We start from the raw sequence: 20,278 nt of genomic DNA, 5'->3' as shown, positions 1-20,278 counted from the left end.
AGATTTTATAGTATGTACTGCAGGGTAAGGTGTATGCCAGGAATTTCAGGGTATTTTATAATCATAGAGCATCTTAATATATTAGGTTAATATCTTAGAAATAAAATTTTCATCATAATCTTCTGTCATATTAAAATACATATTCTATAATTCAATATTCAACAAATTCAAAAATTCAACAACATTTTTTGTTAGCACATCTTGAAACACTAATTAAAAAGACATTTTCTTAAAGAAAAACTTTAAAAATGCCAAGAGAACACTTAATAACAAACCATTAAAGCTATTTGTATATTTTCCAGAATATAACAGATGAACAGAAATGTTTAAATGTAACTATTAAAAACCAGAATATAAATTATTATTGTCTACCTAGAAAATCACATCCTGAATTTACCATTTAGCTGTATGACTTTAGTGAGCTTCAGAATTCTAACCTGTATAGTTTTACAAAACACATGGTTGTTTAAAACAAACAAACAAAAATCTCATGAGATAAGCAAACTTAAAAACTACAAATATAGTACATATATGCTTAGTTATAGAATGATTACATATAAGATAATTTTCTAGACTAAAGAAATTGGAGGGTTGCTAAAATTTACTTTTGGTATTATATTAAAGAATATGCCTGATATTGTGATTAGGCTATTTCTATTAAAACTTAATTCATTAATGTTAAGCAATTATATGACATATTTTTAGCATTTGCCTTTCAGTAAATTATTCTCCTTTCTCTTTAAAGCAGCAACTGGCCCTCTGGTAATTCACAGGGCATAGTCGTGTGTCCCCAGAGATTACAACACGCTTCAAAAAATGCATCAAAATTCATCCCAGGTGTCTGCAATCCCGTATATGCTTTTCATCTTTAGTCATGATGTCATGCTTCAAAGGACAGCATAATAGGAATGCAGTTACTCCATGACAGCTAACAGCTCTGCTAAGAGAAACTTAGCCCTAGAAAAACATAAAAATCTTAACTCAGAGATGTGATCAAGTTAAGCTCTCTTCATACCTGCCCTGAAACACAAACAACAGAGTCTGAGGTTACTCAGCTGTGAAGTAACAATGCTGTTGCAAGGTGATCATTCAGCTTTCTTTTATTTTCCAGGGAAATGCTTGTTGCTAAATCTAGTGGATTGAATAACAGAGACAAGAGACGATATCTGGAACAGAAAGTGTTCACATACAAAGCTAACTATAATGCTTTGGGTGTACATAAGGAAAACGACAATAATTAAGTGTGTTTTGTAAGACATATTTAATTTAGGTATCATAATAAGATATGTTAATACAGAGTACAAAGTTCTCACAATACATTTTGAAAATATTTTTCAAATTTGCAAACAATGATTTATCTATAAATCTATTTTATAGAAATTAGACAATATTCTAGTTATTACAGTAAAAACCTTTCTTTTATAAATAGATGCACTTTATGATGATTTTACTCTTCATATAAATAACATGTTCTTGAAATAATCTGCTTATAAATCTAAAATTATGGCCTAACCTATAATAACACTGCAAACATTTGTAAAATTGTATTTTATTAATTTGCTGTTATACTTATGGAAGTTTGGAGGTTTTTGATATGTACTTTAAAAGCCTAATAAACTCAAATGTTGACTGTCTTATTTATATTGAAAATTATATTTTCTAAATTTGTAGACGGTAAAAGAAAACATATTTCAACTTACAAGTATACAGACAAGTGAGATATTTAATTAAAGTCAAAGAGATTTAGGGTCTGAATTTACTGTAAAGAACACTGAGTTAAGAATATATTTCACAGATGAGTATATGGAGAAACGGAGCAAAGGGTAGTGATCACAAGGGATTACCTTCCAGGTTACTACTGACAAATCAGTATCTGAAGATTGTTCTTCTGAATGCCAGTATTCTACATAAAAGTGAATTTTATTATAAAATCTTCTTGAAAAATACCTAGAATCAAGCCAATAAATTTAATATAGACGGTTAGATTAAATTATTTAAAAAGTTAATTTTATTAGAAAGACATTTTATCCCTAAAAATTTAAGTTTAATTGTATGAAAATATGTGACAGCCATTCCCTTAGTATAGACTGGAGGAAATTTCTTCACGGCAAAAGAAAATAAATGCAAACAAGCAAAAATAAAAACAAAAACAAAAACAAAAACACACCATCAATATTAATTTGGAGAAATTTATTTAGTATTTACGTATTTGTTTTGTTAAAGGTGAAGCAATTCTAGAGAGAAACTGTTTTCTATGCAACATATAATTCATAAAATATATTTCTTATACAATTGTACATGACATAATAGAATTCCACATTAGTCTTTATTTTCAACATTCAAATATGATTACATATAAAAACAAATATAAGAAAATGTTTATAGTGGAAAAAAAGAAAAAGTATAGACTAAAAATACAATTTTAACACCTTAAATTAGCCAAGCATACTGTAAAATGAATGTAATGCCACGTATCAGAAAAGCTAAAGTTATAAAAACAGAAGTTACCTTTTGAATGTCAATTTAAATAGACATGTAGGAACTTATTTTTCTCATACTCTAGATTTCATTTGATATTTCTTGGTCCAAAATACCAATGTCAAAATTTGTCTCTCAGATTGATTTTCATCAGTGGTTGATGAAATAAGAAAAATTTATACTAGATAAAAAACTTCAACTTCATTAGCAAACCTCAGTTGAGTACAATGAAATTCTTTTCTTTGTTATGAAATAATCAAAATATTTTGTAAATTATACACTGACTGGAATGAAACATGTATTTGCCAAAAATGCATGAAGTAGGCAAGAAAGAACATAATATTAAATTATAATATTAATATTAAAGACCATGTTAACAATAAAACAATTTTAAACACAACCCTCAGCATGAAATTTAATGTGCCAAAAACTCTATACTTAATGATTTACTCTTTCCAATATAATATAGTTGATAATTTGCTTTTTTTCAGTTTGCTGTATTATCCATCTATTTATTTAGCTAGTTGAAAAGGAATGAATCAAAAGTTGAAGATGAACTGGCATCAAAAGTTGTTGACTTCTTAATGGTTACAAAATAAGAAACAGTATTTTTATGGGATGATTTACTTCACTTTTGGAATATTGAGTCTCAGTTAGCAAATTTTAGAAATAAAGACCAACCGGAAAACTTTCAATAATGAAGGAAAAATTTAATTGTCAAAATTACATTTACATTCTTTATATAATATGATGAAGTATAATAGTCTATTTATGTTAAAAAATATGAAATATAATTGATTACATGACTTCAAAAAGACCAAAAAGGAACTTTTGAATCTGACAGACAAGGAGGTTTTGGTATACCTACAACAGAACTAACAACTAATGCCGTCTAACTCTAAAACAGATAGCTCCTTGTGATGGTGACATTGCACTTATGGTTTAAAACATTAAGAATCTGAGTGACAATGTGTTCAATAATGATTAAGGAGGGATTCATGTTTTGAAGGTATTTGGTGCTAATGTGATTTTATGATTATATGTAATTTTATTATGTAATTTTAATATTTACTATTCAGAAAAATGTCAGATACGAGCTATGTATCAGTAACATAACATATAATTTTTAAACAGCAATTACAAAGACAGATCATGAGAGAATTGCGGAAATGGGAAATGGGATGTTTACACAAATAATAATCTTTGAAAGTTATGAAGCATAATGTTAAAATAAACACCTGTGAATAAACTACACAGTTTACAAAGTAGAACGTTTGCACTACAGATAAAGCACATACTCCCTCTGTATGAGAAATAAACTTGATCTTCATTTTGATACTACATTATTTACCCCAGTTGCACTTTGACCACTCTTAGATCAGTTAAGAAAAGCTTCTGCCCAGGGCACTACACTTAGAGAATCCTTCATTATCACAATTATTTTTTTTTTGTTTGTTTGTTTGTTTGTTTTTTTTTTAAATTAACAGAATTTTATAGTGAACACCTAATCACATCTAAATTTTATAATTAACATTTTAATATACATTCTTTTTTACTTTTCATTTTTCCATAGGTTATTGAGGGTACAGGTGGTGTTTGGTTACATGAGTAAGTTCTTCAGTGGTGATTTGTGAGATTTTGGCGTACCCATCACCTGAGCAGTATACATTGTACCCTATTTGTAGTCTTTTATCCCTCCACCACCCTTCTCCACAAGTTCCCAAAGTCCATTGTATCATTCTTTTTTTTTTTTTTAAATTTATTTATTATTATTATACTTTAAGTTGTAGGGTACATGTGCATAACGTGCAGGTTTGTTACATATGTATACTTGTGCCATGTTGGTCTGCTGCACCCATCAACTCGTCATTTACATCAGGTATAACTCCCAATGCAATCCCTCCCCCCTCCCCCCTCCCCATGATAGGCCCCGGTGTGTGATGTTCCCCTTCCTGAGTCCAAGTGATCTCATTGTTCAGTTCCCACCTATGAGTGAGAACATGCGGTGTTTGGTTTTCAGTTCTTGTGATAGTTTGCTAAGAATGATGGTTTCCAGCTGCATCCATGTCCCTACAAAGGATGCAAACTCATCCTTTTTTATGGCTGCATAGTATTCCATGGTGTATATGTGCCACATTTTCTTAATCCAATCTGTCACTGATGGACATTTGGGTTGATTCCAAGTCTTTGCTACAGAAATGGGGAAAGGATTCCCTATTTAATAAATGGTGCTGGGAAAATTGGCTAGCCATAAGTAGAAAGCTGAAACTGGATCCTTTCCTTACTCCTTATACGAAAATTAATTCAAGATGGATTAGAGACTTAAATGTTAGACCTAATATCATAAAAATCCTAGAGGAAAACCTAGGTAGTACCATTCAGGACATAGGCATGGGCAAAGACTTCATGTCTAAAACACCAAAAGCAACGGCAGCAAAAGCTAAAATTGACAAATGGGATCTAATTAAACTAAAGAGCTTCTGCACAGCAAAAGAAACTACCATCAGAGTGAACAGGCAACCTACAGAATGGGAGAACATTTTTGCAATCTACTCATCTGACAAAGGGCTAATATCCAGAACCTACAAAGAACTCAAACAAATTTACAAGAAAAAAACAAACAACCCCATCAAAAAGTGGGCAAAGGATATGAACAGACATTTCTCAAAAGAAGAGATTCATACAGCCAACAGACATATGAAAAAATGCTCATCATCACTGGCCATCAGAGAAATGCAAATCAAAACCACAATGAGATACCATCTCACACCAGTTAGAATGGCGATCATTAAAAAGTCAGGAAACAACAGGTGCTGGAGAGGATGTGGAGAAATAGGAACACTTTTACACTGTTGGTGGGATTGTAAACTAGTTCAACCATTATGGAAAACAGTATGGCGATTCCTCAAGGATCTAGAACTAGATGTACCATATGACCCAGCCATCCCATTACTGGGGATATACCCAAAGGATTATAAATTATGCTGCTATAAAGACACATGCACACGTATGTTTATTGCATTATCACAATTATTAAAGCAACAGGTTATTTAAGACTCAATACTTTTTTCTCTCAGGACATAGTCCTCAGTGCTGGTAAAATAAGACCCGTAACTGAACAGCCACTCCTGTGATAGCCATGCTTAGGTCCCAGGAAATCACTTCATCATGTCTCTTAAGTCTTTGAGGGAAAAAAAAAAATCGCTTGCTCTGAATGTCATGTACTACCCTTACATAAAACACAGACAGTACTTCTGAGGACAGGGAGGACCCGAATGGTTCAATTAGTTAAGGGAAAACACAATTTAATGAATGCATTAAATAATATGATTAGTGTAAGTTCTTCCATTAATATCATTTTCCAAGTGCTAAGAATTCCATTGTCTCCTTGTTTCGGGCGCATACTTGATTCCGTATTATGCAGGAATTTATGTTGTATTCACCACAGATGCACATTTTGCAATATTAAACAGTTCATGTCAATCTTTTTTTGTAGATAGAATTAGAGTCAGAGAAATACACAAACACACAGAGAGATTAGTAGAGAAACAACATAAATAACATTTGATGCTGATTATTTGTATTAATAGAGGTATCCAAATATTGTTTTAAGATATGATAACATTTTTACATAAGCTATCATCTCTTCAAATAATTTCTCTAGCTCAATAATTCTCTTTTGTGGTTTTGGAAATCAGAAGTTGAATATTGTACTTCTTATTCTATTCTCTATCTCTCTTAACTTCTGTCTTTCATTTTCCATCTTCTTATCTGAGTCAAATTCTAGAAAACTTCCTTACTTATGTATTCCAGTTCAGCAATTCTTCCGTTTTCCCTAACATGCTATGAAACACATCTATTAAGTTAACATTAGTAATACTTTGTATTTCACACTTCTAAAAGTACTTCATAGTATTCTTGAAGTATGCTTTCTTCTTTTTTTTTTTTTTTTTTTTTTTTGAGACTGAGTCTGGCTCTGTCGCCCAGGCTGGAGTGCAGTGGCCGGATCTCAGCTCACTGCAAGCTCCGCCTCCCGGGTTTATGCCATTCTCCTGCCTCAGCCTCCCAAGTAGCTGGGACCACAGGCGCCCGCCACTTCGCCCGGCTAGTTTTTTTTTTTGTATTTTTTAGTAGAGGCGGGGTTTCACCATGTTAGCCAGGATGGTCTCGATCTCCTGACCTCGTGATCCACCCGTCTCGGCCTCCCAAAGTGCTGGGATTACAGGCTTGAGCCACCGCGCCCGGCCTGCTTTCTTCTTTTTATGCTCTTTTATCCCCTAGTTATTTTTATTCTTTATTAAAAAAATACTACAAGTGGATATTTTATATCTGAATCTGTCAAATCCAAGAACTGATTTCACTGGAACTCTATTATTTTTCCATTTCTCTATTGACTTACTCATGATGTGGTGGGGTTATTTTTTGTGTTTATAACTACTTAAAAATAATTTTCCATTGAATTTAAGTTAATGTCTTAGTTTGCAATCCACAGTTTTACAAATTTGTGTGAAATTGAAGTCTGTCTTTTTGATAGCAGGCTTACTCTTGGCTGCAAATTATCGGAATATGTTTTTGTTTGTTTTTTTCTGCATATTCAGTTTGTTAAATAGATTTCTTGTTATTTTCCACACCTAGTAAAATGACATGACACTCATCACCTTGAAATGTATAAAAATTTTAAAATAGTGATGTTAGATGAGCACTATTAAAAATCTCCTGTATCACTTTTGTAATCCCATCACTTTGGGAGGCCAAGGTGGGCAGATCATGAGGTCGAGAGATCGAGACCATACTGGCCAACATGCTGAAACACCGTATCTACTAAAAACACAAAAATTAGTTGAGCATGGTTGTGAGTACCTGTAGTCCCAGCTCCCCGGGAGGCTGAGGCAGGAGAATCGCTTGAACCCGGGAGGCGGAGGTTTCAGTGAGACGAAATTGTGCCACTGTACTGCAGCCTGATGACGGAGTGAGACTCCATTTCAAAAAAGAAAAAAAAAAAATCCTGTAAAAATCATCTAAATTTACTGCTTAACAACCTTAAACTGTTGTGTTACCAGGTAGACCAGGATATTTAGGACAAAAGGTTGCATTTCTAACAGTTTTTACTGCTATTTGTAATAACTTACATTCACTGTATTTAAAAAAAAAACATTAATAATAGTGTAGCATCAGCTTGAGGGTTTTAAGTTTTCACTTTAATGTAAAAAAAGTACTGAATTTTTAAAAACACTCAAAAAGAGATTTATACAAATTAACATTTGGGGAAAAATTATTTTTCTACTACTAAGAGAAGTTTGACAGACTAGAACAAAAAGCTCGAGTTGAGGGTAATCATAGTTTTAGGACACATAGACAAGAAAGGCGGTTTGTAACCTGATTAAAGAATGATCTAGTGTTTCATAGCACAATGGGGTGACTACAGTTAAGAACAATTTATAGTATATTTGAAAATAACCAAAAGAGTGGAATAGGAATATTTCTAACACAAAGAAATAATAAATGCTTGAAATGATGGATTTCCAAATTTCTCTCATTGATCATTACACATTGTTTACTTGTATCAAAACACCATATGTACCCCACAAATATGTACAACTATTGTATATCCATAATAAAAATTAAAAGGGATAATTTTTGTTGATAAATCAGGAAAATCCTAGTATGCTCATGACTTCAATTTTGTTTTAAATGTATATTTTACTTGTCCATCCCCTTCTACCAATAAAAAAGAAAATAAGAAACAAGAAAATCAGTGATTCCTTAGGAAATGGAGCTTTAAACAAGATATCAAAAAATATAGTAACTTACTACTGAGTGCAAAGTATTTGTAAAATAAACAAGTTATTAGATTCCATAATAAATGCTTGTTAACTGTGGATTTATGTAACTATGCATCTATTATATGTGCTACATGTCACAAATTTGCAGTTATGGGACAATCATCTACACTTTCCTTCTGATTTCAGTGTTCCACAGAACGTGACTTCTGATTTTCTTTGTTCCAAAAGTAAAGAATATATTATTGATTACTTCTAGCTAATGATTAGTGATACCTATATATAGAATTTACTATATTTAGTGGTTGTGTTTTGTGAGTCCCTAGAATATTGGCTGAATGGTTTTCTAATGCTGAGTAATTTCTTGCAATATTTTATCTCTTTATCATTGTATTCATTTATGTTGTTTATGGCTGCTAGTATCAGTGGTTCTGAACAAATTCTTTACATAACTTTAAATAAAGTAGATATTTCTTTAATGTTAACATAATGGGATTGATATATAGAGAAAATATCACTTATTAATTACTGGGAATTAATTTATAGGACTTTAAGAAGTCTGAATCTAACTGGGGTTTCATCACTAATAGGTTGTTGTCTTATTCCTAATGTATTAGGGGTAGAAAGGTGTGATACATTTCCTCACTGATTGTAAGGCTCACTCCAGACAGTTCTATAACAAAAGAGAAGGTAACTAAAAATGTATTTAATCAAAATTTTATGTGACGTTGGAGATTTTAGGAATGAAGAGCAAAACACCAAGAGAAAACTGTTCATTTGGATGCTGAGATTTCATGGAAAATGGACAGCAGTGTTGAAATGGGATTGGGCAAAAGAGTGTACAATCTAATGTTGATAGAGTGAAGGGGAATCAAGTGAGGCCTGTTTAGATGCTTCTTAGCCTCTTTGTGCAGCATTCTTTCCTTCTGGGGATAGGGTAGGATCCCTCTGGAACGAGCATCTTACTACCTACTACCGTACATGGTAGGTAAGAGAATTTATTATGGCTGTCTCCTACACAGAAAGGAGTTAGAGGAGAAGGTTTAGGCAATATCTCTAGGCTTCACGGCTTGCTTTGGGGAAGAAAGTTTCTAGTTTCTATTGACCTGCCTTGGAGAAAAGGAGTTCTGTATTCTATGACTTGTTTCAAGGAAAATGAGGGGCAAGACACAGGAAGACCCTTGGTCCTGAGGCTGCTTGTGAGGCCTTCTTACATCCTTTAGTTCAAAGTATTCAACACACCAAAGTGCTATACTTGGGGTATCATTTTCTTTGTTTGTTTGTTTGTTTTTGCTTTTTCTCATTTATTTGTTTATTTATTTGAGACGGTGTTTTGCTCTTGTTGCCCAGGCTGGAGTGCAGTGCTAGGATCTCATTTCACTGCAACCTCTGACTACTGGATTCAAGCAATTCTCCTGCCTCAGTCTCCTCAGTAGCTGGGATTCTCCTGCCTCAGCCTCTCGAGTAGCACCCACCACCACGCCTGGCTATTTTTTTGCTTTTTTTTTTGTTTGTTTTTTTGAGACGGAGTCTCGCTCTGTTGCCCAGGCTGGAGTGCAGTGGCGGGATCTCAGCTCACTGCAAGCTCCACCTCCCGGGTTTACGCAATTCTCCTGCCTTAGCCTCCCCAGTAGCTGGGGCTACAGGCATGCACCATCATGCTTGGCTAGTTTTTTGTATTTTTTAGTAGAGACGGGGTTTCACCAGGTTAGCCAGGATGGTCTCGATCTCCGGACCTCGTGATGCGCCCGTCTCGGCCTCCCAAAGTGCTGGGATTACAGACTTGAGCCGCCGAGCCCGGCTCTTTTGTATTTTCAGTAGAGACGGGGTTTCACCATGTTGGCCAGGATGGTCTAGAACTCCTGGCCTCAAGTGATCTGCCCACCTCGGCTTCCCAAAGTGCTGGGATGACAAGCGTGAGCCACTGCTCCCAGCTGGGGTATCATTTTCTAATCCCTAACCCTCTCAGAGTTTACGCATTTGTTTCACTCTATGTAAAAAAGTAACAATAGTACTAATTTTGGGAGAAGCTGTGAAGATTCCGTGAATATTATTTGAAAAATAGTTAGCATCATATTTAGCCAATAGGAGTTGCTCACTGTGCACCCATTCATTGCAAATCAGACACTTTTAATACTGAATTCCTATAGGCATATAGTGTCTGATTTGCAATGAATTCAAGGGAATAAAATCTAAAAACCAAAGAAACTCTTTATAAGCAATATCATGATATAAAATCAGAAAATTATATCAAAGTGAGAAGAAAGTTTCGGCCCTTGTCATGGTATCCTTGAATGTGATGATACAACTAACTAAGCATGGGTTTCAGGGGATGCTGAGAGATAATTGCTATCATCTAGGTATGTCTGAAGAATAGAAGACAAGTGACTGCCAAGCTGAACCCTGCTGTCACAGTGAATTCGGAAGACCTTCCCAGAGCAAAAGATAACTTGCAATTTTTTTCCATGCACTCTAATTTGTCTAGTTTCTTTCAGATTGGCAATATCCAATCCACATCTGGAGAGCTCACATATAAATGGTGATGTACTCTCCCTCCTGAGGAGCTGGCATTCTCTCTAAGCCTCTTTCCAAGTTCCCTGAGTCAGTGCTCATTTGCTTTGTGGAAGCCATTTTTGAATTTGCTTTTGTGACACAAAAGTGAAACTCTGCAGAGAATCATGCTGAGCTTTGCTTAGTGAGAAGCAGAAAAAACACAGAGTATTTTTTGTGTGTGTGTCCTAAACTAAACAGCAGTGTCTTAAACAAAGATACTAGACCAGCTAGTCTAATTTTTACTCCGCAGGAGATATAAGAAAGGTACCTATCTGTACACTTTATGTGTAGTACCTTAGCCTGAAGAGGGCCTTTGCTTTGCAGAGTATAAAAGACAAATTGAAGTGGACCATTGAAAATTTTGCTTTTTCTCTTGGTGATCTATGTGAGTTAGATGTCTGGAGTTAATTATATATCAAATGTGATGTAACCATAGAGGTTTTTTTTTTTTTTTATTCTCATTATGTGCTGAGTATATGATATTATTTTCAATTTTAAGATTTAATTTCAGGACCTTTATTACCACACTATTAATTAGAAAGTGAATACATATATTACTGTACACTGTTAAATTGTAAACATGCTCTTTGGATTCCTCTAAAAAATACTGGTTCTCTGATGATTTACAGATTCTATTGAAGAAAAATATTTCAGGTCCTTTTGGACCATAAATTATTAAACTTTAAACTGTACTGAACTTTAATTTGAATAGTAGTTTTCAAAAGTGAGGTTAAGAGATTGCTATAGGATGATGATTACTTTTTAGGCTGTCTTGACATTTGGATCATTATAATTCTTTTTGCATAATTCTTATATATTTTGGCAGCATCCCTGATCTGTACTCACCAGATTCCAGTAGCCGTCTCGCTTGTACCCTGACCTGAGTTGTGACAATCAAAAACATCTCTAGACTTCCAAATAATCCCTGTTGAGAATCATAGTACTAAGATACTATCTTCCTTTTTAACTCGTATTCTCTCGTGAGTACACAGTGAAGTTTTACAGCAGCCACATGTGGTGTGATCTCACATCATACTATTCTGTTCATCTGAAAATGTAATTTTGCCATATTTTATTGATTTTTTAATGTGGTAAAATATATATAACATAATTTTGTCATTATAACCACTTTTAAGTATACACTTCAGTACTATTAATTACTTTCACAGCTTTGTGAAATCATCAACTCTATTTCTAAAACATTTTGATCACTACAAACAGAAATTTCATAAAAATTAAATATTAATTTCCCATCCCCCCTCCCTTCAGACTCTGGTAATCTCTAACCTACCCTATTTCGCCCCCTATGAATTTGCCTATTCTAGATATTATTCATAAGTGGAATCATGCAATATAAGTTCTTTTGGGTCTGGCTTATTTTACTTAGCTTAAAGTATTTAAGGTTTCTCCATATGTAGAATTTATCAGAAGACCATCAGTTTTTAAGATTGTGAATATTCCCTTTCATATAAAAACCACATTTTGATGAGTCATTAATATGATGACAGATGGTTAGGGTTTTTTGTTCGTTTTTTAGTTTTTTTACTTTTTGACTACCGTGGATGTTTCAATGAATGTTGACATACAAGTACCTGTTTGAGTCCTGTTTTCAATTCTTTTGAGTATATACTTAGAAGTAGAATTTCTGGATAATATGGTGTATTAGTTCATTCTCACATTACTGTAAAGAACTATGTGAGACTGGGTACTTTATGAAGAAACAAGATTTAATTGACTCACAGCTCCACAGCTATACAGGGAGCATGACTGGGAGGCCTCAGGAAACTAACAATCCTGGCAGAAGGCAAAGAGGAAGCAAGCATGTCTTACTAGGAGGAGTTGGGTGGGGGAGGTGCCACACACTTTTAAATGATCAGATCTTGTGCAAACTCACTCACTATCATGAGAATAGCAAGGAGAAAATCCGTCCCCATGATCCAGTCACTTCCCATCAGGCCCCTCCCCTCACACTGGGGGATTAAAATTCAACATAATTTGGGTGGGGACACAGAGCCAAAAGACATCATTCTGCCTCAGCCCCTCCCAAATCTCATGTCCTTCTCACATTCAAAAACTAATCATGCCTTCCCAACAGTCCCTCAAAGCCTTAACTCATTCGAGCATTAACTCAAAAGTCCAAGTCCAAAATCTCATCAGATACAAGGTGATATAATTTGGCTTTGTCCCCACATGAATCTCACTTTGAATTGTAATCCGAATTATAATCTCCATGGTTCAGGGAGGGGCTCTGTGGGAGGTGATTGGATCATGTTTCCCTCATGCGGTTCTTGTGATAGTGAGTGAGTTCTCACAAGTTCTGATGGTTTTATAAGTAGTGGTTTCCCCTGCTCTCTCTCTCTGCTGCCGCATTGTGAAAAAAGTACCTGCTTCCCCCTCTGCCAAGATTGTAAGTTTTCTAAGGCCTCACCAGGCATGCGGACTGTGAGTCAGTTAAGTCGTTTTTATTTATAGATTACCCAGTCTCAGGTATATCTTTATAGAAGTGTGAAAACAGACTAATACACTAGGCAAGTCCCTTCCACCTTTGAGCATGTACAAAAAAAAAAAAAAAGTTTGTTACTTTCAAAATACAATGGGGGTACAGGCATTGGGTAAATGCCCCTATTCAAAAATGGAGAAATTGGCCAAAACAAAGGAGCCACACGCCCCAAGCAAGTCAGAAATCCAGCAGGATTGTCACTTAATAATAAAGCTCCAAAGTAATGTCCTTTGACTCCATGCTGATGCAAGGGCATGCTGATGCAAGGAGCGGGCTCCTAGGGCTTTGGGTGGCTTCAGCCCTGTGGCTCTGCATGGTGCAGCCCCTGACACTGCTTTTACATACTGGCATTGTGTGCCTGAGGTTTTTCCAGGTGCAGGATAACAGTTATCAGTAGATCTACCATTCTGCAGTCTGGAGGAGAGTGGCCCTCTTTTCACAGCTCCACCAGGCAGTGTCCCAGTGTGGACTCTGTGTGGGGACTCCATCCTCACAATTTCCTGCTGCACTGCACTAGTTGATGTTCTTCATGAATGGTCCGCTCTTGCAGCAGACTTTTGCATGGACATCAAGGCATTTTCATACATCCTTTGAAGTCTAGGCGGACTCCCATACTCTTGCTGTATGCACAACCGCAGGCCCAACACCACATGGAAGCTGCCAAAGCTTGGGACTTGCATCTTTTGAAGCCATGGCCTGAGCTATAAATTGACCCCTTTTAGTAATGGCTGGAGCTGGAGTAGCTCGGATACAGGGCACCATGTCCTGAGGCTGCTCATAGCAGTGGGGCTCTGGACCTGGCCCACAAACCACTTTTCCCTTCTAGGACTCTAGGCCTGTGATAGGAGGGGCTGCCATGAAGATCTCTGAAGTGTCCTGGAGACATTTTCTCCATTGTCTTGGCAATTAACATTTGGCTTCTTGCTACTTATGCAAATTTCTGCAGCCAGTTTGAATTTCTTCCCAGAAGATGTGTTTGTGTTTCCTACAGCATGATCAGGCTGCAAATTTTCCATGCTTTCATGTTCTGCCTTCTTTTATAAGTTCCAATTGCAGACCATCTAGTTCTTCATGCTTATGAGCATACACTTTTAGAAAAACCAGGTCACTTCTCAAATGCTTTGCTGGTTAGAAATGTCTTCCACCAGATACCCTAAATTATCTCTCTCTAGGGCAGGGGCAAAATGCTGCCAATCTCTTTGCTAAAGCATAGGAAGAGTGAACTTTACTCCAGTTCCCAATAAGTTTCTCATTTCCATCTGCGACCACCTCAGCCTGGACTTTATTGTCCATAACATTATCGGCATTTTGGTCACAACCATTCAACAAGTCTTTAGGAAGTTCCACTTTCCTACAACTTCATGTCTACTACTGAACCCTGCAAACTGTTTCAACCTCTGCCCATTACCCAGTTCCAAAGCCGTGTTTACATTTTCTGGTATCTTTATAGCAGTGCCCCATCCCCCCGGTACGAAATTTCTGTAAAAGCCTGTTCTCACAGTGCTACAAAAAACTACCTGAGATTGGATAGTTTATGAACAAAAGAGTTTCAACTGACTTAGAGTTTTGCAGGCTGTCTAGGAAGCATGATAGAGAGGCCTCAGGAAACTTACAATCATGGCAGAAGGGGAACGGAAGTTGAAACGTATTACTACGGTGGAGCAGGAGGGAGGAAGAGGTGTCACACGATTTTTAAAAATCAGATTTTGTAAGAACTTACTATCTTGAGAACAGCAAGGGGGAATTCACCCCCATGAGCCAATCACCTCCCACCAGGCCCCTCCTCTGACACACAGGGATTACATATCTATGCTTTATTGTATACTTTCTATCCTTCACAAAAATTACACTCAGATTATGCTTCAGTTAGATTATTTCACAGTGTATCACAAGACATTGAAACTTGTTTCCTTTTTTATAATTTTTCTTTCAATGCTTCAGTTTGAATAATTATGTTTCAAATATGCTCATTTTTCTGCTGTGTTCTATCAATTTTATTTAATGCTTTTCTTGTCAAAAAAGTCAAGTATTATAATTAAGCTCCTTCTGTGTTTAGTGAGATATGATTGATTTTTAGAAATTTGGAGTCGCTATTGATGTGGATAATTGTGAGCAACTCAACCTCTGTATATTTTGTAAGCCAAATAACTTACTAGGATTTCTTGGGGAGTATCCTTATCATTAAAATTATTTAAAGGAAAATAGATAATTAAGGAGTCTCATGGGGAGCCAAGATGAAGTAAGACTATCGCTTTGTACCTCATGATTCTTTAAGACTGAAGAGTGTAAATATAAGCTATAGAAGCAGTGGACAAATATTGCTGATAATTTTAAGTAAAATTTATATATGTGCCATGTGTATACAATTGACCCTTGATCAATGCAGGAGGTTGGGATTCCAATGCCCCACATGTCAAACGATTCTCCTTATGTATAACTTTTGACTACCCCATAACTGGACTACTAACAGCTTGATACTGACTGGATACCTTACCAATAACATAAACAGTCTATCAACACATACTTTGGGCTGGGCATGGTGACTCATGCCTGCAATCCTCCACTTTGGGAGGCCGAGGCATGCAGATCACTTGAGGTCAGGAGTTTGAGACCAGCCTGGCCAACATAGTGAAACCCTGTCTCAACTAAAAACACAAAAATTAGCCAGGCCTGGTAGCAGGTGCCTATAATCCCAGTTACTCAGGAGGCTGAGACACAAGAATCACTTGAACCCGGCAGCCGGATGTTGCAGAGAGCTGAGATTGTGCCATTGCACTCCAGTCTGGGCGACAGAGTGAGATTCTATCTCAAAAACAAACAAACAAACAAGCAAACACATATTTTGTGTGCTATATGTATTATATACTGTATCCCTACATTAAAGTAAGCTAGGGAAAAGAAAATATTATTAAACACATAATAAGGAAGAGAAAATACATTAATGATTAAGCTCAAATGAGTCAGAATAAAATTTTCATACTCTTCATCATCCCATTGAGTAGGCGGCTGAGGAGGAGGAAGAGGGGAAGTTGGTTTCACTGTCTCAGGAGTGCAGAGGCACAAGAGGTGGAAGAGGTGAAAGGGGCAGCAAGAGAGGCAAGCACGCTCAATGTAACTTTACAGAAATACATTATCACTTCTGTCTGGATTTTTACTTTTACATTTCTCTAAATATGTTTCTATATGGTACCAATTCTTTCTCCAGTGTTTGCTCTAGTTTCAGTGCTGATATCAGATAAATGTTCATGTCATAGAAAACAAAAGAACAACAACAAAAAAAAAACGAAAAGCAGGCCTGGTGCAGTGAGTCACGCCTGTAATCCCAGCACTTTGGGAGGCCGAGGGGGGAAGATCATGAGGTCAGGAGATCGAGACCATCCTGGCCAACACAGTGAAACCCCGTCTCTACTAAAAAAAAAATACAAAAAATTAGCTAGGCGTGGTGGCGGGCGCCTATAGTCCCAGCTACTCCGCAGGCTGAGGCAGGAGAGTGGCGTGAACCCAGGAGGAGGAGCTTGCAGTGAGTGGAGATTGCGCCACTGCACTCCAGCCTGGGCGACAGAGCGTGACTCTGTCAAAACAAAACAAAACAAAACAAAACAAAAAAACCGAAAAGCAGTCTTGAATAAATGGAACTCTCCTGCTACATTATCCAATGTTAATTTGTTTTCTGACACTGCTTCTTCTCTGTCTTGTTCCTTATCATTGGGCACTAGTTGGAAGGTACTCATCTTCAAGTTGTCTTCTGTTAATTACACTGGTGTGATGTCTATCAGCTCTTGAATTTTCTCAAGATCCGTATCTTGAAGCCCTTCACCTCCACTTTTTTTTTTTTTTTTTTTTTTTGGCCGTGTCCACAATCTCTTTCATGATTTATTTGATTTACTCTGTCAAAACTCTTTGAGGTCATGCAAAACATCTGCACACGGTTTACAGCAGTAATTTATTTTTTCAGGCTTGACGACTTTCATGGCTTTTTCTGTAACAATGATGATGCCTTCAAAGGTGTAATTCTTCTAGACTTTTAAACTTTTTCTTTCAAGATTCTCCTCCTTAGCATTGGCCATCCTTGCCATAAAGTACCATGTGTAATAAGTCTTAATGTTCTTATGACACTCTGATTGAAAGGCTGAATTACAGATGTTCTGTTTGAGGGCACTTTGACACCTTAGATGTTGAATTCACGGAGTCTATGGAGCTGGGGAAATTGTCCAGTATTAAGAGAATTTTAAAGAGCAGTCTCTTACTGGCAAGGTGCTTTCTGATTTCAGGGAAAAAGCATCGATATTACCAATTAGGTTTGTTTAAATTAGAGTTATTTTCATTGAATTAACTACTTAATAGTAATCTTATTAATTAATATACTTCTCCCAAATTTGCAGTTCTGTACATCCATTACTTACTTTGGATTTTGAAGTCTTCTCACTAAAGTAGATCGTTGACTTAGTAATCAGACATCAGGCATATTACCCAGATATACCAGGTAGAATAAGTCCCTCTACTCCTATAGTGTGAATTTAGCATTCCACTCCTTTTTGCATATTCTTAAACTTTACAGAAAATTTTACCAATACATTCAAGATTTCTAAGAAGTGATTTCTTAATTAACTTGAAGATTTAGTGTAGTTAAGTTAAATATAAAGACATTTCAAAATTTTTATTGAACAGGCAACTAATATATATACTTTTGACTCACCTAACTCTTATTTCAAAATAAATTCCTTTTGGTTATACACTTTGATATACATTGCTCAGTTTCAATTAGAAAGAGATATCTGTTTATAAACAATATGTGAGAGGATCCTTCTTTTCCAACTTTTCAAAATTTGGACATCATCCTTTTTAATGTTTTACCACACAAAAGAGCTCTATTACTATATGTATCTGATTCATGTGATACACACACACACACACACACACACACTCATTATCCTATCTGATTGTCTGTAATATGTTTTCATGCATTATGTACAAAAGAATAATAAGAAATTTCAGAAGGAAAAAACTCTGATATTTTGTTTGTTTGTTTGTTTTTTAAAGCAAATTCAACATAGTGCACTATAATTCAGTGCTATTTAAATTGTGTTCTGGAGACTTGTACTACTCGGTGAGCTGTTTGTTACTAGCCTATTGTAAGGCAAATACAAAAACTGAGAGGATTTTATACTTTTGTAGCCATTTAATGTTTATAACTTATGACCCAGTAATTTCAACTCTTAGTCATACACTTCAGAGACACACACAAGAAGTTTCATATCAGAAGGAATTTTTCTAGCTTCAAATGAAAACCAATTTGTGTGCATTAGCAGGAGAATTGATGAGTGAATTTTGGAATATTTATGTCATCAAATTAATCCCATGGTATAAAATGAAGTAATACATATAATAAATAGGCAAAAATTTCAGAAACATGAAGAAGAATAAAAAGCAAGTGAATAAAAATATCAACAGTGTGATTTCATTAATATAAAGTTTGGAAACATGAGACACTAACAGATACTTTGATTAATAATACACACTTGTCAAATTTATGATGGAGAGCATAAAAAGGCTAAAGAAAACTTTCAGCACAGTGCTTACCTTTTAGGTGAGAAGGGAGCATAGGATCATAAGTTTTCTTGCAAGTTTAAAATTTTTGCTAGTTTTCTACTTACCAGGTTATTTTCAGGTAGACAATTGCTAATAAAAATTATTTTTAAAAGATTAGAACAAAATAATTACTCAGTTGCAGCTGGAAATCTCGATGTCTGCTTCCCAGTTTGATTGAGCATATAAATAACCTAGTTATCTTGTTAAAATTCTGTTTTGATTCAGTAAGTTGTGGATACAATCTAATATACTGTATTTTTAATACATTCACAAGTGAAACTCATGCTTTCAATTTGCAATTCACACCTTGAGTAGCAAAAATCTAGATCTCATTAAACAAAGACAAGCAAAAACAGAGAGAGAAAGAAAATGAGAGAGATACTGCTAAGTAAATAGATTAATTAGCAGATACAGGAAATAAAACAAATATAAAAATGCAAATATCGATATATAATGACATTTAAATCTAAGTTCACTATAATTCAATATTTGTATCAATTTTGGTGCATAATGTGGATGCATTTTGAGTTGGAACGTATGTTGATTCTCACATTTTTAGTTGTAAAAATGTAAAATTACTTTAAACTACCTTTGCCTTAACTTTATAATTGAAAAGATAATACCTCCTTTTAGAGGACTTGTGATGATTAAGCATGAAAATTTTCACAAAGCACTTAACATAATTTATGCTACATAGTGTTATGGTGTGATGAATTATCTTAATTATATTTAGCATTCATGATGTCAACTCTGAATTATTTAATAGTTTTAAATAATATTCATAAAATATTTTTTCTTTATATATTTTATATTTAATGAGAAAATAATAGCAGTCAATTGCAGTCAAAGCAGTTTAGTTGAATAAACTAACTTTGCAGTCTTGTGTACTAGAATTCTCCAGAGAGCAGTAGGATTTATTCCTTGGTTTCTATTTCGTGTGAAAATGAAATCATCAACAAATACCAAAAAAAAAAAGTAATGTGGAACTATGCTTACACTTATATAAATTATTTTCCTAAAACTCTCCCAAAGTTTACAAGTGGTTTATGTAGATACAAGCAGTTCTCACTTTACAATATTCTGGTATGCACAACTTTTAGTTAGCACGGTCTAGTTAAATAACAGCAGTCCTCCAATAACATGGTTCATATTTTATTTACCATGGTACATTACTCTGTCAGTAATTAGATAAAGTAAAAGTTTTGCTGTTTCCATTTAAAAATGAGCCACTAATTACATAAATCATAGGTGTGCATCGTGGTCAGTGACAAATCATATCACTTCTACAGTCTGTAAAGATTGCTGCCTTTGCAGCTGTTACTTCATCTATTCACAGACAGAAAAGCATGTAGTTTTGCTGATACTTTGCCTCACAATG

The sequence above is a fragment of the Theropithecus gelada genome, chromosome 5 (genome assembly GCF_003255815.1).
Source record: "Theropithecus gelada isolate Dixy chromosome 5, Tgel_1.0, whole genome shotgun sequence".
Lineage (NCBI taxonomy): Eukaryota > Metazoa > Chordata > Mammalia > Primates > Cercopithecidae > Theropithecus > Theropithecus gelada.
The sequence above is the reverse complement of the archived record's forward strand: the minus strand, read 5'-3'. Positions refer to the sequence as shown.